The 25,342-nt window shown below is 39.4% G+C and overlaps 1 pseudogene; it reads left to right on the top strand.

Annotated features, from left to right (window-relative positions):
* The window catches only part of LOC116131368, a 61,219-nt pseudogene extending 37,258 nt beyond the window's left edge, over window positions 1-23,961 (top strand).
* The last annotated feature ends 1,381 nt before the right edge of the window (window positions 23,962-25,342 follow it).

Below are 25,342 nucleotides of genomic sequence, written 5' to 3'. Positions count from 1 at the left end.
CTCGATATGAAAAGCCCGACCAACAAAAAGCAGGTTATGAGCCTCAATAGGCGAATAACGGCACTCAGTCGCTTCATATCGAGGGCAACAAATCGCTGCTTGCCATTCTTCAATGTTCTAAGCGCCAATAAAAAGTTTGAGTGGACTTCCAAGTGCGAACAGGCATTCCAAAGTATTCAAGAGCACCTCGGGAAGCCACCTCTTCTGTCCAAGCCTCTCCCCCTATATCTGTCCGTCTCTTAGTTCACAGTTAGTGCAGCCTTAGTTCGGGAAGAGGACAGGGTCTAATGGCCAGTGTATTATGCGAGCAAGGGTCTGTTGGATACCGAGATACGATATCCAGAAATGGAAAGGTTAGTCTATGCCCTGCTGATCGCTTCCAGAAAGTTGCGACCTTACTTCCACGCCCATACGATCCATGTAATGACTAATTACCCGCTCAGGCAGGTCCTCCAGAAGCCGGAGGCGTCGGGTAAGTTGGTTAAATAGGCCATGGAATTAAGTCAGTTCGATCTAAAGTACAGACCGAAATCAACTCTCAAAGAGCAGGCTGTTGCCGACTTCATATCAAAATTCTCATATCATTTGATGAATGAGTCAGAGTAATAGCCCAGCGAAGTCATTCAGGAAACTGCTCAAAATCTATCGACCTGGAGCCTCTACGTCGATGGATCATCAAACAGAAAGAGGGTCGAGGCAGGTCTTCTCCTTTTGAGTCCTAAAGGGGCTCGCATTTATGGCATTCTCCGGTTTGGTTTTGAGGCAACCAATAATAAGGCCGAGTATGAAGCTCTGCTCGCTGGACTGTGGCTGGCTAGAGAAATGGATGCAACCACGATCAGTATCCACAGCGACTCCATGCTAGTCGTTAACCAGATTTTGGGAGAGTACCAAGCTAAGGAAGAAAATATGATCAGCTATCTGAAGAAAGCTAAGGCCGCACTCGAACTGTTCAAGCACTTCACGATCACACAAATTCCTAGAGATAGCAACTCTGTGGTAGATGCCTTGGCAAGGATAGCCTCGTCATTGGACTTAGATGCACCGGAGAGCATTCCTGTTCGATTCATCGAGACCCCCAGTATCAGCCCGATCGCACAAGTCGTGAATGTATCTGAATTAGATTCCTGGATGACTCCTATCATTTAGTATCTCAGGGACGGGACCTTGCCTAATGATAAGGTCGAGGCAAGGACTCTGCAAACAAGATATGCTCGTTACACCCTTATTGGAGACCAGCTGTACAAGCGAGGGTTTAGTGCTCCTCTCCTCCGATGTGTAACCAGCGAAGAGGCAGATTACATCATGAGGGAGATACATGAAGGGATCTGCGGTAATCACACCGTCGCACAATCTCTTGCCAACAAAGTTATTCGTCAAGGGTACTATTGGCCCCTAATCCAAGAAGACACCTACTATTTTGTTAAAATGTGTGACAAGTGCCAGTGGTTCGTGAACATACCGCGAGCTCTTTCCCACCAGCTGATAACCATGACCAACCCCTGGCCATTCTCCATGTAGGAATCGATCTCATCGGTCCCATGCCAGTTGGCAAAGGGGGAGTAAAGTATGTCATGGTCGCAGTGGATTACTTCACCAAATAGGTCGAAGCAACACCATTAGCCGCGATCATGACCAGAAAACTCAAGGACTTCGTCTTCAAGAACATTGTGTGCCGTTATGGGATTCCTCATACTCTTTTCTCAAACAATGGTAAACAATTCGACAACGAGGAGTTCAAGCAGTTTTGCGACGAGCTGGGTATTCATAAAAAATTTGCCTCAATCGCAAGGCCACAAGCAAATGGTCAAGTTGAAGCTATCAACAAAACCATCAAGCACACTCTGAAGGCAAAGCTTGGCGCAGCCAAGGGGAATTGGGCCGACGACCTCCCCGAAGTCCTATGGGCATATAGAACAACTCCGAGAACCTCTACCTCAAAAACCCCTTTTTCGCTAGCATATGGCTGCGAAGCGATGATCCCTGTGGAGGTAAGAACTGGTTCACTTCGAAGGGACCTGTACAACAAAGTCGACAATGAAGCGTTTATGCGCACAAGTCTGGACCTAGTTGAAGAACATCGTAGCAAGGCTCAACTAAGAATAGCAGCCCATCAGCAGCGCGTGAAGAGGTTCTTCGACTCTAAGGTCAAGAGAAGAGACTTCCAGGTCAACGACCTTGTTTTGAAGGAAGTTCTTCTCGGTACTAGAGAACCAAGTGCTGGAGTTTTAGGACCGAACTGGGAAGGTCCATACCACATTGCCAAAGTGATAAGACTGGGGACTTATCATCTCAAAAGACTGAATGGTTCCGAAGTACCCTGAGCTTGAAATGTTAAGCACCTCCGACCATATTATCAGTAATTTCAAACTCAATCTTTCCTTGTAAAGATTTTATTTCTCGCAATCTTTGTAAATAACAAGTGTATTATTCTATTGTAATATCTTTCCACATGTAATTTTGCTCGCATAGACATGTTGTAATCATGTTCGCATAGACTTGTTCTACTGTTATAAACAGTTAGAATACGATCTCATATATAACATGGGGTACAGAAATCATAAGTGCTCGAGAGATTAAGAAAGATGCATTTCATTAATAAGTACAGCGAACAAGATCCCCAAAATAAATTATAATTATCGGCCTTGATCCCTAACTCCTGGAGGCCCGACCTCGTCATTTCAAGGCTGGTCGCCATTCGTATGGTCGGCTGTGGGCTTCTCCGGGGCATATCCCGAAGCCTCTTCCTGATCAAATCCTCGGGCGACCTCCGCTGCTTCCTCATCATCGAGCCACGCCATGGATATGAGAGTTTCCTGCCAATCCTCCGGGAGGTCGGACATATCAATCTTCGGATTCTTCAGCCGCAAGGCATAGATGAACTCAATCGCCCATTCAGCAGCCTTTGCCTCGATCTCCGCTACTTGGCTCTGCATCTCTTTGGTCAGTGAAGTAACTCTTCCCTAACTTGCTTGGAGTTTGGCCTCGAGAGCCTGCCTTTGCTTCTCGAAGGCCTTTCTCTCTTGCTCTGCTCGTAAGGCCCGTTGAGAGGTCATTTTGAGCTCTTGGTCTTTCTCGCCGACCTCCCTAGAGAGCCTGGCTATAGTCCTCTGGAGTTCCTTTATCTCCTCCCCATGCTTCTCGAGCTCGGTCTTTTGAAAATCCACCGTGCGAAGAGCCGCATTCCTTTCGTTCAGGTACTGGTTCCCCGATTTAGTAGGTAGCTTCTTTTCTACTTCGACAGCTTCCAGGTCCCGCTTGAGCCGCACATTCTCTTCCTTCAACGCGACCTCTCCCGCAGCAGCTCCCAGCTGGACCTTTTGCAGGGATAGTTGCATGGAAAGCAGAGCCTGTGAATAAGAAGAATAATGTCAGTTTCCTACCAAGAACGAAAAGGCAAAGTCCTCGCTGAAGACAGTTCGTTTTACCTTGCTTATGTGCTGGATTGATGTGGACATCAAGTCCACATGATTGGAACCCATGAACTCTTCAAATACTTCTACGAGTCCGCACTCCAACAGGGTGAAGACCACCGGCTGCAAATGATCCGACAATTGTCCCAACAAGTCCAGCACTAGAGTGTCCTTGCCGGTGCCCTCGACAGGGGTGTCACCCACCGGTTCCTTACCCGACCTCTTTCTAGTGCCTACGACCTCGCTTTGCCCTGCTCGAGATGCTCTTGAAGCAGTGGGAATACCTGGCTGCGACCTCTTGGGCTGAATGCCCAAATCCTTCGGTTTGGACTCTAAGTCTTCGACCTGAATCTTTCACCTCTTCCTAGGTTGCTGGGCTGTTGTCTTTTGCTTCGGGCGAGTAGTCGAAGGCTGGGAGGCGCCCGTAGGTCAAACTGGGGGGCCCACCAAAGGTTGGGAAGTCTCAACAGGACGCGTCAAAGCCCCCGATGTTGCCCCTTCGGTCGGGGGACCACTAGGAGCAGCTTTGGTTGTCCTAGTGGTCCTCGCTCAAGGGAAAGTAAACTGCCTTCGTCGTGGAGACCTTGGCACCTTCGAAGGCATGGTTGCTGCATGCGAACGTCGTTAGTAAAAATAGTTCATTGCGCAATCGAAAAAGACCCAGTTAACGCAACTTACTCGATGGGGGCTCTAAGGTCGCGTCTACGTTGAAGAAACCGTATCTCCGCAGATTCGTGGTTGTCACGAGCAGCTTTGCATCGCGACTCGTTTTAGGCAGGAAATCGAAAGCTGTGATTCTGTCCGGGTCCACGAGCAGGTCTAAATTGGTCATTTTGTTAACTACCAGAAAAATAAACAGATCGTAAGCAAAAGAAACAGTCAATAAATTCGTTAAGGGAAAAACTTCGTCTCGTAGGCCCCTGCGTTGCTAGGGTAACTGTGTATCCCCGCTGCTATAGTAGGTCGCTTGGACAGGTAGAAGGAATCCTTGTCCTTGCTCTTTTTTAGGATATACGAGCAACCAAGCTCTACCGCAGTTAGCTCGCCCAACCCGTTCTCACAACACGCGATGTACATGGCAATCGCAATCATGTACACGTTCGGCGTGAGTTGCATCGACGCGATCCTGAAATGATCCAGGACTGACCTGAAAAAAGGGTGGAAAGGGATCAACCCCCCACCCTTGAAGATTTCCTCGGAGATGTTGCCAACCCACGTGGCAGATACCGAGCTATGCATGTCCTATCACAAAAGACCTCCCCACGGATAGCGTATTGGTCTATCACCCTTTCGAGCTCATCCTCAGTAAGTACCGAGAAGATCTCTTGAATGGGACTCGTAGGAGCATCCTGTGTAGACGAACTAGTCCCTTCCTCGGATCTAGTCGTTGAGGGGTCCATCCTACTACAGTCTGCAAAAGCAACAACAGGGAATCATTTAGCCCTCGTACACTATTTCGTACGATGACGTGGAGGAAAGCAAACACTTCCCTTCCTAAATCCCAGAAAAACCCTAACAGAATGTTTCGAGCAGCCATTCGTGGCTCGAACCCAGCAAGAACATTTCATCTCCGATCAACTACGGGCAGACTGATATCATTTATCAACTACTGGGAGTAAGAAATAAAAACAGAAAGCGATCCTTACCTCTTGAAATATGAAGATGAATCCTTCTGCTTTAAATATCAGATACGCGCTAGTTTGGAAGGGAAAGAATCCAAGTTTGCAAAAGTCTCTTGCTCTCTCTGAAAAGATGAGTATGGTGACATTGCCTGAAATGAACTTGGGTTTTATAGCAAAAAGAACTGGCGCTTGATTTTCCTGAAATCAAACGACGTTTAGGCAGAAAAATGTATCTTACCGTTGATCGCGACCACATGTCGCAAATCCGCGAGGAAGGGTGACCGTCACGCTCCAAGAAAACCAAATCGCCGTCCTTCTCCATTGAAAAACTCAAGCGACGACACATTCTCCTTCCGCATTAAATGCGCCCCAATCTGCATTTAATGCTCTGATAGGGGATATCATTTCAACATGTCACGCATTTAATGCGCATGGTTGGCATTTATTGCGCACAGGACATGTCAGTCAAAGCAGAAGGCATTTCATTAAATGTATCCATTACGAAAATGCGACAGGTAACGTCTAAAGAGATCATTATGTAGAACACTCTTCGTTTGGTCAGTCACGAAGCGACGTGACTCCTCGATTCTACCCCATCGATCGCAAAGCGATGTGACTCTCGATGAGTATTCAGTTTCGAAACAGCCCAATCCCTTGTCCAGAGGAGAATTCCAAGTATAATCAGGTCGTGAACTTCGGAAAATCGAAATCAAAGCACTGGTATGGTCTAAGATCAGGTCGTTCATCCATAAGCAGACTGTATCAGGTCGCGTGCATAAAAGCGCAGTCTCGACCTCTTTTTAATCAGGTCGGAATCACCAGAATTTCCTCGAAGGCGTCTTGTCACGGCATGAATTATAGTTTCCAAGGTTCGATCCTCAAACCTTAAAAACTAAGGGACTTCTGCTATGCCTGAAAAAGTAAGGCTGACGCAAGAACCAGTTAGCATAAAAAGTCAGAGCTTAGATAGGTCCGCAGTCAGAGGCGGCCACGTCACACAATGGCATGGATGGCACGCTCCTGTCAAGGCAGTGGGTGCACGTCAAACTAGCCAGAAGCTAGAGTGATTCCACGTGTCTAATCCCTGCACCAAATCGCGTAAATCACTCTAGAAGTTGGGCAATGGGACATAAAGAAGGATTTGCACAGATAATCCCACCAACTCACAGATTTAGTAATCATAACCTTAATCCATCCCACAATAAATTGAGAGCTCCTCTCTCATTTGGAAGATTAGCTAATCTCTGTAAAGAAAAATAGCATTCTCTCTCTCTCATGTAATCATTTGTAAGTCAGCCCACTGAACGCGACTTGACCACTATTATTAATACAAAATCAGTGGACATAGGATTTGCTTCCTTGAGCATCCGAACCACTTTAAACACTGTTCTCCATTGCTTTTACTCTCACTCTCTCATCCACGTGTGTCTTCTAGGCCAACTCAGCATTTCACACGTGCGTTTGGTTGGTGTCAAAATCACGCATCAACAAGTTCCTTTTGTTTTCTTGAACTATTCTTGTCTCATAATTGTGCAGAAGGATAATGTGGCTAATCAAAGGGAGCACCTAATCTTATTACTTGCAAATGTCCACATACAGCAGTTTCCAGAGTCTGATGAACAACCCAAGGTTTTTCCTTTACCATAATACAGTTTCTTAGGGAATGTACTTTGTTCTTTTTTAAAGCCACTATTATGCAGTTGATGGTGGCCACAACATTATTGCTCTCATATTGACTACAATATGATTTCGAGTTTTTGGTTCTAGTTAAAATCCTTTCTAAATTATGTAGACATGCAAGTACTCACAGCTTTCAGGGTGCCTTCTTACAAAATTATTTATTCCTCTTTTATCTTCATCTGATATGCTGTATTTTATTACTTAGTTGGATGATCAAGCGCTGACAGATGTGACGAAGAAACTCTTCAAGAACTACAAAAAATGGTGCAAATACTTGGATCAGAAAAGTAGTCTTTGGTAAGGCCACTGAAGCAGTTACTAGATACTTTTATGTTTGCTTCATAGTGGCTTTATTTTTCATCTTCTAGTTATTATTTTGAGATAAATATAAATCACAGGTAACTTAATTTTTCATATGAATAGGAGGTGTTGGGCATAGTGATAATAAATTGAATCGGATACGGTTTTGAAAATGCAACAGGACTTCTTATCGGGGGGAAAAAAATGAACGAGAAAGAGAGAGAGAGAGAGAGGGTGTGTGATTAAAGCCTCGTCCAGGTTTAGCAAGGAAATAAGTTTTCATGTATATGTGTTTTACTGTTTTAATTAGTTGGTTCAAGTGCTGCAGGTTACCAACCATACAGCAGGAGGTGCAACAGCGTAAATTACTCTATATGGGACTCTATCTTCTAATTTGGGGGGAGGCTGCAAATTTGAGATTCATGCCAGAATGTCTTTGTTATATTTATCACCATGTATGTTTTCAAATATTCTCATCTTCCTGTATTGCACCAGTTTTTTATCTAGAAAAGTGGTAATATTCAACAACTGCTACAACAAGCTTATATGCGTGTTGAAATGATACTATCTGTTTTTCATTTTCTTTTTGTATTAATGTTGTTTCATTCTTTGCCAATGGATTTCTCATCCTCTTCAGATAAAATGCTTTCACGGAAATTTTCTGCTCCATTTGAATGCTAATAGCTTTTGTGCTTTGCTTATTGTAGATGGCGTTTGAATTGTATGATATGCTTGCTGTAAATGTCTGTCCCATGACAGGAGAGCATTTGAAGCCAGCCTATGGAGATGATGAAGAAGCTTTCTTGAGGAAAGTTGTTACGCCTATATATGAAGTGATTGCAAGGGTATGCATGCTATATGATATCTCTGAAAGGCCAATAAGTTTTTGAGTGTTGTATTTCCTGTTCGGTTCATTCCGCCCCTTTGTATTTCCTTTTGCATAGATATTGAAAAAAGATCATTATGATTGTGTTTCTTGACAGGAAGCCGAACGAAGCCAGAAAGGAAAGTCAAAACATTCTCAATGGAGGAATTATGACGATTTAAATGAATACTTCTGGTATTAGACTTCCATTTATTCTCTTTATTAGACATTCTTTTGTAGATAAAATTCACTGTGCTTTTAATTACAGGTCTGTTGATTGTTTCCGGCTGCAGATGCTGATTTCTTTTGTCTACCGATCGAACAACTCCATGATAAAAATGGGGTAAGCTATGCTTGCTACTCACTGTTTTCCTTTTTCTTTTTCCTGGAGTCATCCTCATCCATGAAGCCTTAGCGTATGATTGATTGTCTTTTTATTTAGGAGAACAAGCTAGCTTAGAGGGATCGATGGATGGGGAAAGTTAATTTTGTGGAGATTCTGGCATATTTTCAGAAGCTTTGATGGAATGTGGAGTTTCTTTATTCTGTGCTTACAGGTACCCCTATTTCCTGTCTTGTATTCAATTTCCTTGTATATTCCTTTCATGTGATTAATCTTGCAACTTTGCTGATGGTGGCCGTGTTTTCTTGAAAGGTTATGGTTATTGTTGCTTGGAATGGTTCGGGCCAACTAAATGGAGTATTCGATGGCGAAGTATTCAAGAAAGTATTAAGCGCCTTTATAACTGCTGCTATACTCAATCTTGGGCAAGGTAGATGTATGCATTCAATTCTTAGTTCAACATTTATTTTTATTAAATCTAAAACGTTTACAAGCACTACTTTTTTCATCATAAAACATTATTTGCGAATAATTCAAATACAACAGCGTTTCTACAATTTGAAACGTATGATATCAGTTTTTCACTATCTTTTACAATCCAAAAGATAAAGTATTCCGAAAATAATACACATTCTTGCAGCGGAAAACCAAACATGACATGCAAAACATTTGAAAAAAAGGGGTGAGCTAAAAGTATTCAATGAGTGGATGCTTTGTAAAACACCTTTATGAAAAACCTTAAAAGTATACTAAAATGCTCATGCTTTATTGAAAACAACATTTCTATAAACATGTTGTAATTATCTAAAACATTTCACTATGCAATAAAGACACTCATAAAATCTCATTTCTATAAACATATTATATAAATCTAAATCATCTTTCATAACCAATACTAAATCTCTCACCACAACTAATAACCAATAGGGGTATTCAAAACCAATTAACCAATTTTGTGAACCAAACTGGTTTTTCGGTTAAGGAATTTTACTGAATCAAAACCGAACCAGTTAAGGGGAAGTAAGTAAAAACGGTTAACCGGTTTTAATTTAATATTTAATATTTTTTTTTAATTTAATATTTTTATAATAAACCATAATTTTTTTTTATTTTAATGTAATATTTTTATAATAAACCAGTTAGTAAAACCGGTTTCCATATTCTCCCAAATTGTAACCGAACCGAAAATTCGATTTTTTATTTTCTTTGAACCGAAACCAAATCGGTTTTTCGGATAACCGAAAATCCGGTTCGGTTCAGTTTGGTTTCTACATTCTTTTTTTTTTTTTAACACCCCTAATACCCAGGGGTAAATCTATCCAACCCGACAAGGTCTATTATCGCACATGTAGAACCACTAAAATCCATCTTGCCAAGTGGAATTCACATCGCTCTAGCACTAAAAACTATCAAACCCAACGGAATTTGCATCGATCGGGCCAAATATCATAAATTGTCATACCCGACAGAATTCGCATCGTTTGAGCAAAGCACTCTAACCAATCATACACATGTGCAGAGCCAATTTGAATATGAGGGGAGGGGTACATATCCAAACATCATTCATCACAAAACTCATGCCTTTTCTCGTGGTGGAAACATATATAGTAACAATAAAATATGACATGCAACATAGGGGTAAAAATATTAGTTTCCAAACATGTTTTTCAAAATGGCAATTTAACCCATTTTCGCATCATCATCAAACCATTGCCCAAAAACATCAAAATTCATCTATCACATGTAAACTAACATTTATTCAACAATAATATGCAATAAACCTCATTCTTATAGAGAAATCAAATAATTTGGGCAATTTAAAACAATAGGCATGCTTAAATAAAACTTTAGAGATAATTTTCATTAAAAATAAAAGTTACGGTTTTTTATTTTCCACTCACAACTTGGAAGCTCAACCCCAAGGTGCTATTCCTCTAAGAATCAGTCTTCTTCTATAGAGAAGGATTAAGCTTAAAACCTTAAGTTAATGAATAAAGAGGCTAGGGTGAGGAAAATACCCAAATTTCTAAGCTTACCACGAAATTTGAAGTTGGATTTCACTTTTCATTCATCTTTTCCAGCCGATCTACACTTTCTTCCTCGTCCTCCTTTCTTTTTTTCTTTTCCTTCCTCTTTTCCTCTTCCCTTTCTCTTTTCTTTTCTTTCCTTCCTTTCTTTTTTCTTTTTATTTCTCCCCGACGGCATTATCTGGATAAAAGGTGAGCGCCTGACAAATATCATGTTGCCCCCTAAATGTTTGCACTATCTCTCCCTAACAGCTCGGCAATTCCGTACAAGCCCTATATTTGTCATTCTTTACCAAAAAGTCTACCATACTTTATATCTTCACCTAGGACCCCGGTTTAATACTTCAATAACTGATAATTTCACCCCTTTTTGGGCCAAACCTGGAATGCCCGTTCGAAGACAAGGAACGCTCGTTCCATTCTCCAGGCAAGCCGTTCCAAGCATGAACGACGCCGTTCCACAGGCCGTTCATGGTTCTGTCCAAAATGACACTCTTCCATGCATGCCGTTCCATACGGAATGCCCATTCCCTATGCCTGTTCCACATCACAAATTTTCTGGGTAACAAGAACGCCCATTCTTCTCCAAGTAACGGTTGTTTCTTTAAGGCACATTAACAGTGCCTTCATCAAGTTTAAATTACGGGGGTAACATTGTATGTAATTATTTTCAAGTTCTGTTTTGCTTCATAGTTGCCTTTTTTTCTCATTATCTGTGTGAGGTGACAATTCCTTAAATATTGAGTTGGTGATTATAGCTATATGATAAGTTATAATATTTCCTATTAATATTTATGCCTGTGATGAAGTTCAATTTTCAATAATTATATTATGGTATGATCTTTTGTCCTCAAAATTTTTGCCAAAACTTGTTAGCCACATTTAAGTTTCTGGTGTTAAAATCTGATCTACTTTCTGCTGTGACTGTTAGTTTGCAATTTTGTTTCTTATTTTTCTAATTCTTTGCTCTATTGTGATCCATATTAATTAACTATTCTCCTTCTCTCTGTCTCTATACTCTCCATCCATATGTGTATAATAACATTTAGATCTCATGGTATAGTTAACTTCATAATCAAACTGGAAGACATTTGTATTGAGTGGAAAGTTGCTGTTCTTTTATTATACTGGATCTCTACTTACTGAAAGCTATCATGTGATGATTTCTATTGTTTGTTATGTAGCTGTCCTTATGTAATTCTTAGTTGGAAAGCGCAACGGAGCATGTCATTCCATATTAACTTGAGATACATTTTAAAACTTGTTTCAGCTGTTGCCTGGGTGATTGTGCTACCAGTCACTTATGTCGATGCTTGGGAGAATCCTTCAGGGTTTGCCCAAACCATCAAAAGTTGGTTTGGTAGTAGTGCAAATTCACCCTCCTTGTTTATTTTGGCTGTTGTTGACACAACCCGTCCCAAATTTCCTCATCCTGTAGGATCCGGGTGCTCCCACAAGACTCGGATACCCGAGACGTGCCATGTAGAAAAATTGCGAAACCTGTTTAAAGACATACTTTTCTTGAATAACATCATAGTATTTCCATTTCCAACATCTCAAAAAAAGACATGCATCATCTTTCGTTTTACAAAAGAAAAGAGTTAGGGAAACTTGTGGTATCAAGTTTTCCACTTATACTACACATTCCAAAATATGAAACAAAAGGAAATACATGATGGAAAACATGAGTTCTTGAAACGAAAGTCCAAATTTTACAATGCGACATAAATATAAAACCCACATAGAAGATGTCAACGCGTGGCACAACCCTGAGCGGAGGCTCACTGCTCGGCACGATCTCCGGAAGGTCCTGGTAGGGGGGGAAAAACATTTAAAAAGGGGTGAGCTGAAATACTCAGTGAGTGGGGAAAAGGGGGAGGTTTATAAAAGTTCTTTTAAAAAAAAAAAAAGAATAATGCTAACATACAACAATTTTCAAGCAAATCATGGCAACAATATAATTTTATGAATATGCAATAGAACAACCACCCCTTTCTCGCATACAATATATAATTTATTTCTAATCATCCTGCACTCAGTAAACTGTACTCTGACTTACTTCCTTTAACTGTATCAGATTCTGTATAAAACCTCAACAGTTATTATTAAAAACTCTCACCACAACTAGTACCCTCGGGAAAATCTGTCATACCTGGTGGGCATCCCACACGCAGGCAGAGCGAGGGACGTACCTGTCATACCCGGGAAGGTCTATCATCGCGCGGGTAGAGCCTTAAAAACTGTCATAGCTAGCGGACCACTCAACGCCTAGGCAGAGCCAATAAAATCTGCCATACACATGCGCAGAGCCAAAATCTGAAACTGTCATACCCGGCGGAATCCTGCATCGCTCGGGCAGAGCCAAAAAATCTGTATCTCTGGGGGATGGGTACTTTGTAGGGTGGTTTTAGCACCACAACATACTCATGCATAATCTCAAGTAACATGGAAGTCAATAGTATATTACGTATGTGCCTACAGATCATACTATATGACATAATATTCAAAAATCACATATAGGGCTGAAAATGCAAACTGTAAAACATGTTTCAAAACTGACAGTTTAACCCCTTTTTATTTAACCTTCAAAAAAAAACGAAATTCCAACAACCTTAACCCGTCACTTTCCATGAAATTAACATCTTTAATTATTCAATTCACACATAATTTCCAAGTGATTGAAAGGCAATAACTTAAAAGTAACATGCAAGCTTAAAAACTCAATCTTTAGTAAAGGATTTGGTGCAATTCCCACTCAGTCTTTGATTAGCAAACTATCTCCAATTTAAGCCAGCAGCCCTTTTTTTAAGAACAGAACACCAAATGCACCTTTATAAACCTATATGTGTATATAACTAAAGAAAAGAGTTAATTATATGATAAAGTCTCATTCTAAATAAATATATATTCCATTCAACAATTTAATAAGCCAACACCAACATTTCCCGTTACCAAACTCTGCATAATATAATTTTCTCCACCCTTCAACATAAGCCGAACCCAACTCTCTCTATAGTGCCACCACACCCCAAATCAAGCAGCCATCAACATCAAATTTCATGAGACAGACATATACATATATTTAAATAACATGCAGCATGCAAACTTATTACTTTGGAACAAGATCTAATTCATTATCACCCAAAATTTGCTCAGCCGAAACATGCAAGATAAGTTTTAGCAAATAAAATACTTAACTCAAGATTTTGCACCCAAAACATTATAATAGAAATAAATAACTTGACATGCAAACAGGAATTAAGTTTTTAAAACACTTTTTGGTTAATCCACTCACTCTTCTAATCCTATAATTGGCTGCCTATTACAGTGCTTGGATTTCAATCTCCACCGTTCAGAATGTAGAGTTGTGTTTCATGAACAACATCTCCAAAAATCAGAACGATCGGACGGCAGACGAGCTCCAGATCACGATTTGATGATGTACTGTTCACAGACTCAAAAACTAATATATCCTCTCCCTTTCTCTTTGTTGTTCTTTTTTTTTTTCTTCTCTTCCTCTCTCACTCTATCTCTCGGCCGAACCCACTGTTTCTTCTCTCCTTCTTTCTTTCTTCTGCTCTCGTTTTCTTCTTCTTCATTTGGGCGAACTGCCCAGTTTTCTTCTTTTAAACAAAAACAGCTTTCTGAAATTATTTCTGCCCCCCAAATTCTCTAAATTTCAGTTAACCCCGCCACATAAGCTTTCCCTAGCACAAATGTCCAAATTTTTCCCTCTTGATACATGCAAATCCATCAGGATTTATTTCTTCGATTTCACCCCTTAACGCAGCTTTAAAAACTGACAGAAATACCCCTATCTTACCACAATACCAAAAATCAAATTAAAAAAAAAAAGAATTAATTAACTAAATACAATTCATGATCTAACTAAAATCAGGAATGGGGTTTTACAGTTGTTATCTATTTGTCTCCATATATGTTGGCTGCTGTTTTGTTTCTTTTCCCTTTCATTCGTCGATTCCTGGAGAGATCTAATTTTGGGATTATCATGCTCATGATGCGGTGCTCACAGGTTTGTAGATTTTATTTTATGTGGTTAGACTTCATTGGGGTTTGCATCTTATGGTTGATTTACGAGTATGACTGTATCCCTTTCACCTTGCAGCCTCGGCTCTATGTAGGGAGGGGAATGCATGAAAGCACATTGTCTCCCTTCAAGTAAGGGTTCAGTGTTCAAATTTTGTTTATGCTTGGATAAGTTTGTTTACAGTATATGATGTCCTTTTTTCTTTGTTTAATGTTAGGTATACATTGTTCTGGGTTCTTCTTATAGTTACGAAGTTGGCGTTTAGTTACTATATTGAGGTTTGTCTTTCATTTATCATTAGTACTCCCTTTACTTTATTCTGCTTGTAACTGTTATATAAATATCAGTACTACAAATACTGACAAAGACTATAATAAAAATCAAAGAGGACAATGACTGAATCTGTTAATCGAAGCTGCCTCAAAATAATTTGTTCTTGCATTGTGTTCATTTGATTTTCATAAAACTTCGTGTATTATTATTACATTTTTTCTGACTAAAAAAAAACTATGAATAATGTATTAATATAGGATAATTATAAAGTGAACAAGAAACCACTCAAAAGGGCTAGCATGAGAAAGCAAATTAAAAAAAAAAAAAAATTTATACAAAATGTAGTCTTAATTCTAAAAAGTTCAGCCAAACAAAAAGCTGCCTGGAACGCCCAGTCTCAAATTGTTCGAGTTGGCAAGAAAGAGAGGGATCATCAATCATGATGGTGAAATTTTGCTAGAGAAAAGATCCAACTCCCCCCCTCTTGTCCTCTATTGTCAGCGATAGCTAAGAGTTCTTGAAGGTTACGAAGTTCCCATAAGCAGGAGGAAACACTTCCAAACAAAGGATTATCCTGAAACCAATTGTCTTCCCGAAAATTGATCACTTCCAATTTAGTATGAAAAAGAAGAATCAGGATAGTCCTTGGAAACAGATATCCAACGGCTTCTAGAATATCCTTCTAAACTCAACCATTATATGAAGGCTAGATTTAACCACATGCCATGAGGAGTTTCTTTTGGGAGGAAGTCTCAAAAGTCAATAAATAATGAAGCTTGATTCTTTTTTTCCAACTCCCAATTCGCTAGATGAATTTCCCTGTAACTAGTCCACTTACTGTACTAAATTTTAGTATTGTGCTTTTATAGGCTGAGACTCAATAGTTTCTGCGCTTATTTTAACAAACCCATTTTGGTTGCAGATAAAACCTTTAGTGGGTCCAACAAAGGACATCATGAGTGTTCAGATAACTAATTTCCAGTGGCATGAATTCTTTCCTTGTGGTAATGTAAACGAAGATATATCATGTATTTGTTATGTCATTCATATAAAAGAATAAAAAGAAGTGAATATTTATCATTGACTTGTTTTCTTGGCAGCTAAGAACAATATTGGCGTTGTGATTGCTCTCTGGGCTCCTATTATTCTTGTATGAGTCATGCCCTTCTGCTTCTTTGCTAATCCTTATGTCTGTTTCATTATGCTGATATAATGCTAACTCTACCAATATTTTTTCTGCATCTGATATATCTGTTTCATTGTGCTGATATAGGGCTAATTTTACCAATATTTTTCCTAGGTCTATTTTATGGATGCCCAGACCTGGTATGCCGTATTCTGTACTTTATTCGGAGGCATTTGTTGTGCATGTCGTCGCCGTGGAGAGGTGAAACTTATTTCACTTTCTAAATTCTAAATTAAGTTCTGCATTCATTTTTCTGTGCATCTTCATTTTTATGTTTTTTCCTGCATTAATGAACAAATCTTACTTTACTTTGTCACGCACAAGCACTGTTATGATGGTTAGAAATCAATTATGTCTCGGTTTGTTCAAGGAGGTTAAATTTAATGCTCTTTCCCTTACACACTAGATAAATGTGAAATTAATTTTTGCATTTTAGCATTGGTAACATCTTTGAAAAACTTGCTTCATTGTCTCAATCTAGAATTCTACCTCTATATTAAAATATAAGATTATTTATAATAAATTACAAGATTATTTTATCTTCTTATTGTCTTAGTTACTCTAACTTATTGGATACATTTCAGATTCAAACATTAGGAATGCTAAGATCCCATTTTGAATCATTTCCTGGTGCTTTTAATGCCTGTTTGATCCCAGAGGAGAGGAGTGAACCAAAGAAGAAAGGATTGAGGGACACTTTCTCCCACAACTTTGCTCAAGTTATAATTGCCTGATGAACAACCAAGAGGGTTGGTATACCGTAGGAAGGGCAAAGGTAAAAAGTAGAGGAATAAGTGCTGACATTTGTGTGTAGAAGGTTAGAGTTTGTTAGAAAGGACAAATTACAGATGGCTTGACAGGAGTGGATATAGGAAGAATTCGGTTAGGAGCACAAAAGGTGCCAGGAGTGAATAAAAACAGAGAGGGGAGAGAAAGAATTATCAAGAAGGAAAAGGTAAATTGGAAAGGAGGCAGTTGACCCTTAAAGTCAGTATTTTGGGAGGTGACTGACCCTCGAAGTCAGCCTTTGGTTTACCATTTTTCTTAGTGTATTTGTTGTATTTTCCCAATTTATTTGCTTATTGAGTACTGATAGGACAAGGCTACTGGAAGTATCTGTTCTGGTTGTAATGTTCTGTGTGGGTATTAATATAACTGGGTATTTTCTTATTGATTGTGAGTGTTGGTTGTGTGTTGTGGAATAGCTTGTTGGTATTGCTGGTTGCTTTTGTAGGACAGGTTCTATCAATTAGTATCAGAGCACTGTCATCTGGGTAATGGTCTTGACAAGGATGGATTCAAGAATGGATAATGTTGAGAGAGAGATTATGAAGTTGGGAGTAGAAATGGGTACAATCAGAGAATGTTTAGTTGAGTTGCAGTCTTGGGTGCGACGAAAGATGAGGAAGAAGCTGGGAGAGCTGAGAGGCGATCATCGGAGAATGTACAATCTCACCAAGAAGAAAACCCAAACGGAGCCAGTGGGTCTGGGAACAGTGGTCCAAGCCGCAGTGAAATAGGGGGACGAAAGTTGGAAATGCCCATATTTTTCGGTAAAGATCTGTACGGATGGATCTTTAGAGTTGAGCATTACTTCAATCTCAATGGGATATCGAAAGAAGGAAAATTAACAGCGGCAGCCATTTGTATGGAAGGTGAAGCTATAAATTGGTTCCAGTGGACGGAATCCAGAACTCCGGTAAGCTCGTGGGCCATGTTTAAGTTGGCACTACTGCAACGTTTTAGTGGGTCACAAGAACTCAGCCCATACGGATCCTTAATGGCAGTCAAACAAAATGGTTCAGTCATGGAGTTCTGTCGCCAGTTCGAAGTAGTTGCAACTCTGTTGGTGGGGGAGAAAGAAGAAATATTGCAGGTAGCTTTTGTGAATGGGCTGAAGGTGGAGATCAAGGCTGAAGTTAGATTGGCCCAACCAAATTTCTTAATCCAAATTATGGAATTAGCCCAACGAATAGAAGACAGAAATCGGGCTTTAGAAGAAGCCCAAGTGGGATCACATAAGGTTTCACGCACATCTGGGCCTGGGCTGTCTTATGGGCCCAAAAATCAAGGATCTAAGAGTACGACCTGGTTTGAGCATAACCCGACTAGCCTAACCCGATTTGAACCTAACCCAACTAATCCTAAATTTCCTAATTCAGCTGAATCCCTAAAAACAAATTTCACGTCCCATTTCAATCGTCGATCACCAGAATCCTCCATGCAAGGTTCTTCGACCAATTTTTCCACTCACGACCAATCGACGACATCCTTCTGGCCATTCGAACGTCAAAACTTCCAACGGCGAGACTTTCCCTTCCATCAAATGACAGATGCGGAGATCTAGAGGAAACGAGAGAAAGGGATTTGTTTTAGGTGCGATGGGAAGTATTTGATTGGGCACAAATGTGGGGAGAAACAATTTCAGATCATTTTGATTAATGATGAGGAAGATGACCCAGATCCGATGGGGGGTAGAGATACTGTCGAAACAGGAACGGAGCAACAGCAGGAAAATGTGGAACTTTCTCTTAGTTCAGTGGTGGGGATTCAAGGTCCAAAGACAATGAAGCTCGAGGGAAGAATCCAAGGTAAGGAAGTGATTGTGTTGGTTGATAGTAGGGCTTCCCACAATTTTATTAGTTCAACGGTGGTTGAACAATTGGGAGTGGTGGGGACTCAGTCTTTCGGGGTCAGAGTAGGTGACGGGTATAGTGTGAGGTGTGAAGGAGAATGTCGGGATGTATGTTTGGAGTTACCAAGGGTGACGATTGTTCAAAATTTTTTCCCATTTGATATGAGCAGTGCTAAAGTAGTCCTGGGTATTGCACGACTTGAGACTTTAGACGAGACTGTTACGGATTAGAAAAGCAAACTATGAGGTTCACGTTGGGAAACCAGACAGTTTGTCTGTATGGGGACCCATCTCTTAGCAAAACAATGGTATCCCTCAAGGCGATGATTAAGGCACTACAGAATGAAGGTTAGGGCTGTTTGATAGAATTTGGGCAGATACAGACTCAATGTGAACAGATGGGGAGTATCAATGACAGACTGCTAGAGGTCTTGGACAAGTTTAGCCGAGTCTTCGATCCACTTCCGGGGTTACCACCTGTCCGATCAAAAGATCATGCCATTCAGTTAGTTCTGGGAGCACAACCACCCAACCTCAGGCCATACCGATACCCTTATTACCAGAAAAATGAAATAAAGCGTATTGTCAAGGAAATGTTAACTTTAGGAATTATAAAACCTAGCATCAGTCCGTTCTCCAGCCCTGTTTTATTGGTGAAAAAGAAAGATGGAGGGTGGCGATTCTGTGTAGACTATCGGGCAGTTAACAAGGTGACAATTCCGGATAAATTTTTGATCCCCACTATCGACAAATTGTTTGATGAGTTAGAAGGAGCAACGGTGTTTTCTAAACTCGATTTGAAATCCGGATATCATCAAATCCGAGTGAAACCCGAAGACACCCACAAGACTTCTTTTCGAACACACGAAAGGCACTATGAATTTCTCATAATGCCTTTTGGCCTTACCAATGCACCGGCAACTTTTCAGGCAGTCATGAATGACATATTCAGACCATACTTAAGAAAATTTTTATTGGTATTCTTCGACGATATACTAATTTACAATCGGGAGATGGACGAACATGCGAAGCATTTAAGCATTATTTTGTAGGTATTGTTGGAAAATCAACTGGTGGTAAATCAGAAGAAATGTCAGTTTGGGCAACTCCAATTAGAATATTTGGGACATATAGTATCAGCTAAGGGTGTGGTCGTGGATCCCTAAAAAATTGACAGCATAACTAAATGGCCAGAACCAAAGGACATCAGAGCACTCAGAGGATTTCTTGGGCTAACAGGATACTATCGTCGCTTTGTGCGCGATTATGGTAAAATAGCTCTTCCTCTCACTGGCCTATTAAAGAAAGATTCTTTTGTATGGAATACAGCAGCTCAACGGGCTTTTGAAGAGTTAAAAAGAATCATGACCAGTGTCCCTATCCTACGGATGCCAAATTTCACTCAGGAATTTATTATAGAGACTGATGCCTCGGGCAGCTGGTTAGGGGCTGTGTTGATGCAAAAAGGGCAGTCGATCGCATTTCTCAGCAAAGGGTTGTCTCTCAAGTCTAAACTGAAATCAGTCTATGAGCGGGAATTAATGGCTGTTGTGTTGGCTGTGCAAAAGTGGCGTCATTACCTCCTGGGAAGACATTTTGTTATCCGAACAGATCAGAGGAGTCTCCATATCTTAACTGACCAAAAACTATTAAGTGAAAGTCAGCAAAAATGGATTATCAAACTGTTGGGACTAGATTTCAGTATCCAAATATAAGCCTGGACTGCAAAATAAAGCAGCAGACGCTCTTTCCAGAATGCCTGATACGGTTACGCAGCATGCTCTGTCTGTGGGTTGTTTTTTCGGCCTAGACAGTTTAGAAGATGCAGTCCAGCAAGATGCCCGATTACGTGGAATAATACAACAACTCCTGATTGACCCGAACAACCACTCTCATTTCAGATTAGTTGGACGCCATCTGCTGTACCATAACAGGTTGGTGTTGCCTAAATTGGGGCCTCACATCCAAAAGATACTACATGAATTTCATACTTCACCTATTGGGGGCCATTCGGGATTTTTTCGGACATATAAGCGGCTCTCGAATGTGGTGTTTTGGGAGGGAATGAAGAAAATATCAAGGAATTTGTAGTTGCTTGTTGCGTCTGTCAACAAAATAAATACGATGCATTAAGTCCAGCAGGTCTGCTTCAGCCATTTCCTATTTCTAACCAGGTGTGGGATGATATCTCCATGGATTTCATTATGGGGCTGCCCAAAGCAAATGGGGTTGATACTATTCTGGTTGTGGTCGATCATTTGACCAAATACAACCATTTTGTACTTAAAAATGTATTATGTGTTCTGGCATTTCATTTCAATCTTATTTTTATGTCTAAACTCTGTCAAGATAATGACTATTGTTTACATTTTCTACCTACCAAATGTGAATTTCAAGACCCTTTGACTGGGAAACTAATGGGCTTGGGTAAGGTCAATAGCGGTCTTTACTATTGGACTCTTGATGTCTCTTCTATTGTCTTTTCCAATTTATTAGAATGTATTACACCCAATAAAATTTCTTGTAATACAAATAGTAATAAAAGTCCTTTTCTTTTACATCAAAGACTGGGTCACAATGCTTCCATTTTATAGCTAAAATGTCAAATTTGCCCTCTACCCAAACAATCCCGAAATATATTCCCAATTAGCACCACTACAGCCAAACGTCCTTTTGCACTAATCCACTTAGACATTTGGGATCCATATCACAGACTAAATCATGATGGTGCTAGGTACTTCCTTACTATTGTCGATGATTTTTTCTGTAGCACGTGGGTCTTTCTCATGCAAAACAAAGCCCAAACCACCACTCACATTAGGGACTTTCTAGCCATGGTCAAAACTCAATTTTGTACATATGTTCAAAGGATTCGTTCTGATAATGTTAAAGAATTTTTCAATCATAATTGTTCCCCTCTCTTTTTATCCCTTGGCATTTTACATGAGAGCCCCTGTACTTATACTCCTCAACAAAACATAGTAGTTGAACGCAAACATCTACACTTATTAGAAGTAGTATGTACCCTTAAAAACCAAGCCGACATAACTTTTTCCTTTTGGGGCGAATGTGTGGTCATCGTTACTTACCTAATCAATGTATGCCATCCAAGGTGCTTCATGGTAGGATACCTTTTGAGATTCTCTTTGGAAACACCTGATCTTAGCCATCTTTGTGTGTTTGGTTGCCTATGTTACTCAAAAGTTGTTGGGAGACTATTGACAAATTTGGGCTTAGAGCTACTCCTTGCGTCTTCATGGGATATTCTATGCTCCAAAAAGAATATCGTCTCTATGATCTTGCCACTCAGACATTCCTAGTATCTTAGGATGTTATTTTTCATGAAAATACTTTTCCATATAGAGATGCATTTCCCAACTCTTCACAGACACAATTACACAGATTCCTTGAAGAAGAACTTCCTCTCATAGATCCAAACTTTGTCATCATTCTTACACCTACTACAATACTAACATGCATCTAGACAATGGAATGAAAAAAATTATATGGATCTTCCTCTCATAGATGGATGTCCATAACGCCTTTATTCATGGTGACCTTAATGAAGAAATTTATATTGATCTTCCTCTAGGACTTCAATGATAGGAGGAGAATATTGTATGTTCATTTACGGAAGTCCCTATATGGATTAAAATAGGCATCTAGACAGTGGAATAAAAAATTCACAAAAGCACTTACAAGTATCAGTTTCCTCCAATCAAAACATGATTATGCATTCTTCTCAAGGCGCAGAGGTAATTCCTTCATTGCCTTCATTATTTATGTTGATGACATTATGATCACAGGAAATGATGAAGCTGCTATTAAAAACCTCAAAGAACATCTCAATAAATATTTCATCATAAAAAATTTCCGCATATTCCCCAGGGATTGAAATTGCAAGATCTCCAGCAGGAATATTTCTCAGCTAAAGGAAATATGTTCTTGAACTTGTATTAGATTCTAGATTGTTAGGATGCAAGGTAAGTGCCATCCGTGTCGAGCAAAATTCAAAACTCACCACTCAATAGTATGATAAAGTGGCATTAGCGACATAAATAGACCTACCATTAGAAGATGCATCTCATTATCAGAGATTTGCAGGACGTCTCATTTATCTCACTTTGACACGACCAAATATCAGCTACACAATACATATCCTCAACTAATTCATGCATGGACCAAAATAGTCACATGGATGCAGCAATAAATGTAATAAAGTATTTAAAAGGTTGTCTTAGCCTTGGACTTCTTTTACCACGAAATGCTGATTTAGATATCACAGCCTATTGTGATTCTGATTGGGGCACATATCCAATGACAAGAAAGTCCCTTATTGGTTTTTGCATAAAACTTAGAAGAGCTCTCATCTCAAAGAGACAGTCTACAATATCCCTTTCATCAACAGAAGTTGAATACATATCTATGGCTAAAACTACATGTGAGATCACATGGATCCTTGGATTATTGGGAGATTTGGAGGTACAAGTCAAAAGACTTGTTCAATTGTATTGTGATAATAAGGCAGCAAATGATATTGCAACAAATTCAGTTTTTCATGAGAGAACAAAACATATGTTTGTGTGGACGATCTTGGATAGTTGGATCTGAATGGTAACATGTGTTATTTGGTTGTGTCTGCAGGCTTCAATTCTACCCTTCGAGAAGGCAATGTTACCCATCATGAATACATACAAGTCGGGAAGGGAAGGGATGTCTGCCTGAATCAGATTTCTACTTTTGAAGCTAAGGTAGCTAATGGTAGTGGGGAACAGACACTGAGTCGAAATATAAGCAGGCTTGGGTGCCGGTTCGACTTTTTCGAATGTTGTCATACTATTTCACTACCATTGGATTCTATTTCAGTACTCTGGTATATTGCACATTTAATCTTTTTTTTTTTTTTTTGACCTTTTTTCGGGCTTGTTTGTGTTTGTAGTTTTCTGAAGGTCCATACTAACATCTTTTTTTCTCTTTTTGGGTAACTGTGCTCACTATATATGTGTTCTTGTATGGTTGTTTCTATCTTGTACTTAGTGGTCTTTAAGAAGGGTTGACTACTCAACCAACAATTCGAGACAATAAGCCTCTTCAAGTAGCCCTTGCTTCTCAATCTTTTGTTTAAATTGGATTTTTGATATCCTTGCCTATGTTGATGGAAATTGGCTTGAAGAGGGGTTTATGGACTATACTAAGTGAACTTTTTTTTATTCTATTGCAATTGGCACCAGCCTTTTTCACTTTCTCTCTAGGAACGAAGGCTCACTATTACGAAAGGACATTACTTCATGGAGGTGCAAAATATAGGCCCACTGGTCGTGGGTTTGTGGTCTTACATGCCAAATCATGGTTTTGTCGTCTTCCATGCCAAATTTGCAGACAATTACAGCTTTATTCACGTAGTCACTTTATCAAGGGTATTGAGATGATAAAGTGTAATTCATGCATGCATTTCATCCTAAACACTAACTTCTTCCATTTTCTCTTCTTGTTCTTTAAGTATTTCTAATTTTAGGTTTATTTGGGGACAATAGGTGAAGAGAAGCAAGGGTCCGAGTATCTAAGCTAAGAGAAATGCAGTGGTGAATAGAATATTATAATTCTTGCATTAAATCATGTTTGGAAAGCCCATCTTATGTGTGTTGAATGTTGGTGTAATGTGTGTGTGTATTTGGTGTTGTTGAGTGGAAATCCAGCCAAATTTTGGGAAGGGCTGGTTTGTTTGTGGGTTTCGGAAGAGTGAAAGGTTGGTTGAGAGATATGGGTTTTGAGTTTAAGATTTGAGATCATGTAGATCTCACCTTGTGTTGTTTTCTGTGAATGGAGTGTTAGGGTGAAGCATTGCATGCATGTGAGTGTTATTGGAGTGAAATGGTGCAAGGAAATGGTTGGGAAGTGAGGAAGTTATGGAGAAATGTGGTTGAGATGGAAAGAAACCCAGAAAATGAGTTGACAGGAGTTGTGTCGCGGCATGGAAAGGCTATGCCACGGCGTGGTTGTGTTGGAGCCTGTTGGGAAAGGCTCCACCGCGACATGAAAATTCCACGCCTCCCAAAAGAATAGTAAATTAACTACAACTTAAGTTTAATACCATAACAGAGGAGAAATTTGAAGAACAATTAAAAAATGCGCATGCACAAGCAAACATATCATCGGCGCTTAAATACTTAATTTGTACATATTTGCTTAAGCCTTTCATGCATGGTTAGTTAAAAATGTTACTGATACGATAGTATTTCTGTTTACATAAGGAAAAAAACCTTCAAGAAGAATGAGAATTGAGAGTTTAAGGGAAGAAAATTTTATTGATTATTGCCTACCAAACCTTAATAGTTTTAGGCTTTATATAGCCTTACAAATTATTCTAATTCTAAAAAGACTCCAATTGCCCAATTCAAAAGATAATAACCTAATTCTAAAGATATTCTAATTAGATAATATTGTATCATTATTATAAAAGGATCTAACCTAATAATCCTAATTCTATCCTAATTGAAAAAGAATCCTAACAGTTACCATATTAACTTGTCTCAGCATTCTCATTTGTACATATCAAACTTTTTTAAGTTATTGATGTCAAGGCGTCGACGAGGGAAAAAAATATGTATGAAACTTTTGTTGAATGATACACTGCTATTGTTGAATTTCGTTTACTTAATTAGTATGGTTCAAAGATTATTGAATGTTTAAATTTATTTATGAATTTTGATAATTGTTGTTGGTTGAGAAATATTATGAAAAATTTCATTGCATTATTCTATTATTTAATTGGTAATAAATTACAAAAAAGAAATTCCTTGACAGTTTTAAGACTATCAAGGATGAAAAATTATTATTAATAAAATTTGATTATTATTATTAATAAAATTTGATTATTATTATTAAATTAATTTTTTTGGTTAAAATCTCTTGATAGTTCGAAAACTATTGGTAAAATTCAACCAAATCCT

Source organism: Pistacia vera, unplaced genomic scaffold, assembly GCF_008641045.1.
Source record: "Pistacia vera cultivar Batoury unplaced genomic scaffold, PisVer_v2 Contig233, whole genome shotgun sequence".
Lineage (NCBI taxonomy): Eukaryota > Viridiplantae > Streptophyta > Magnoliopsida > Sapindales > Anacardiaceae > Pistacia > Pistacia vera.
The sequence above is the reverse complement of the archived record's forward strand: the minus strand, read 5'-3'. Positions and strand labels throughout refer to the sequence as shown.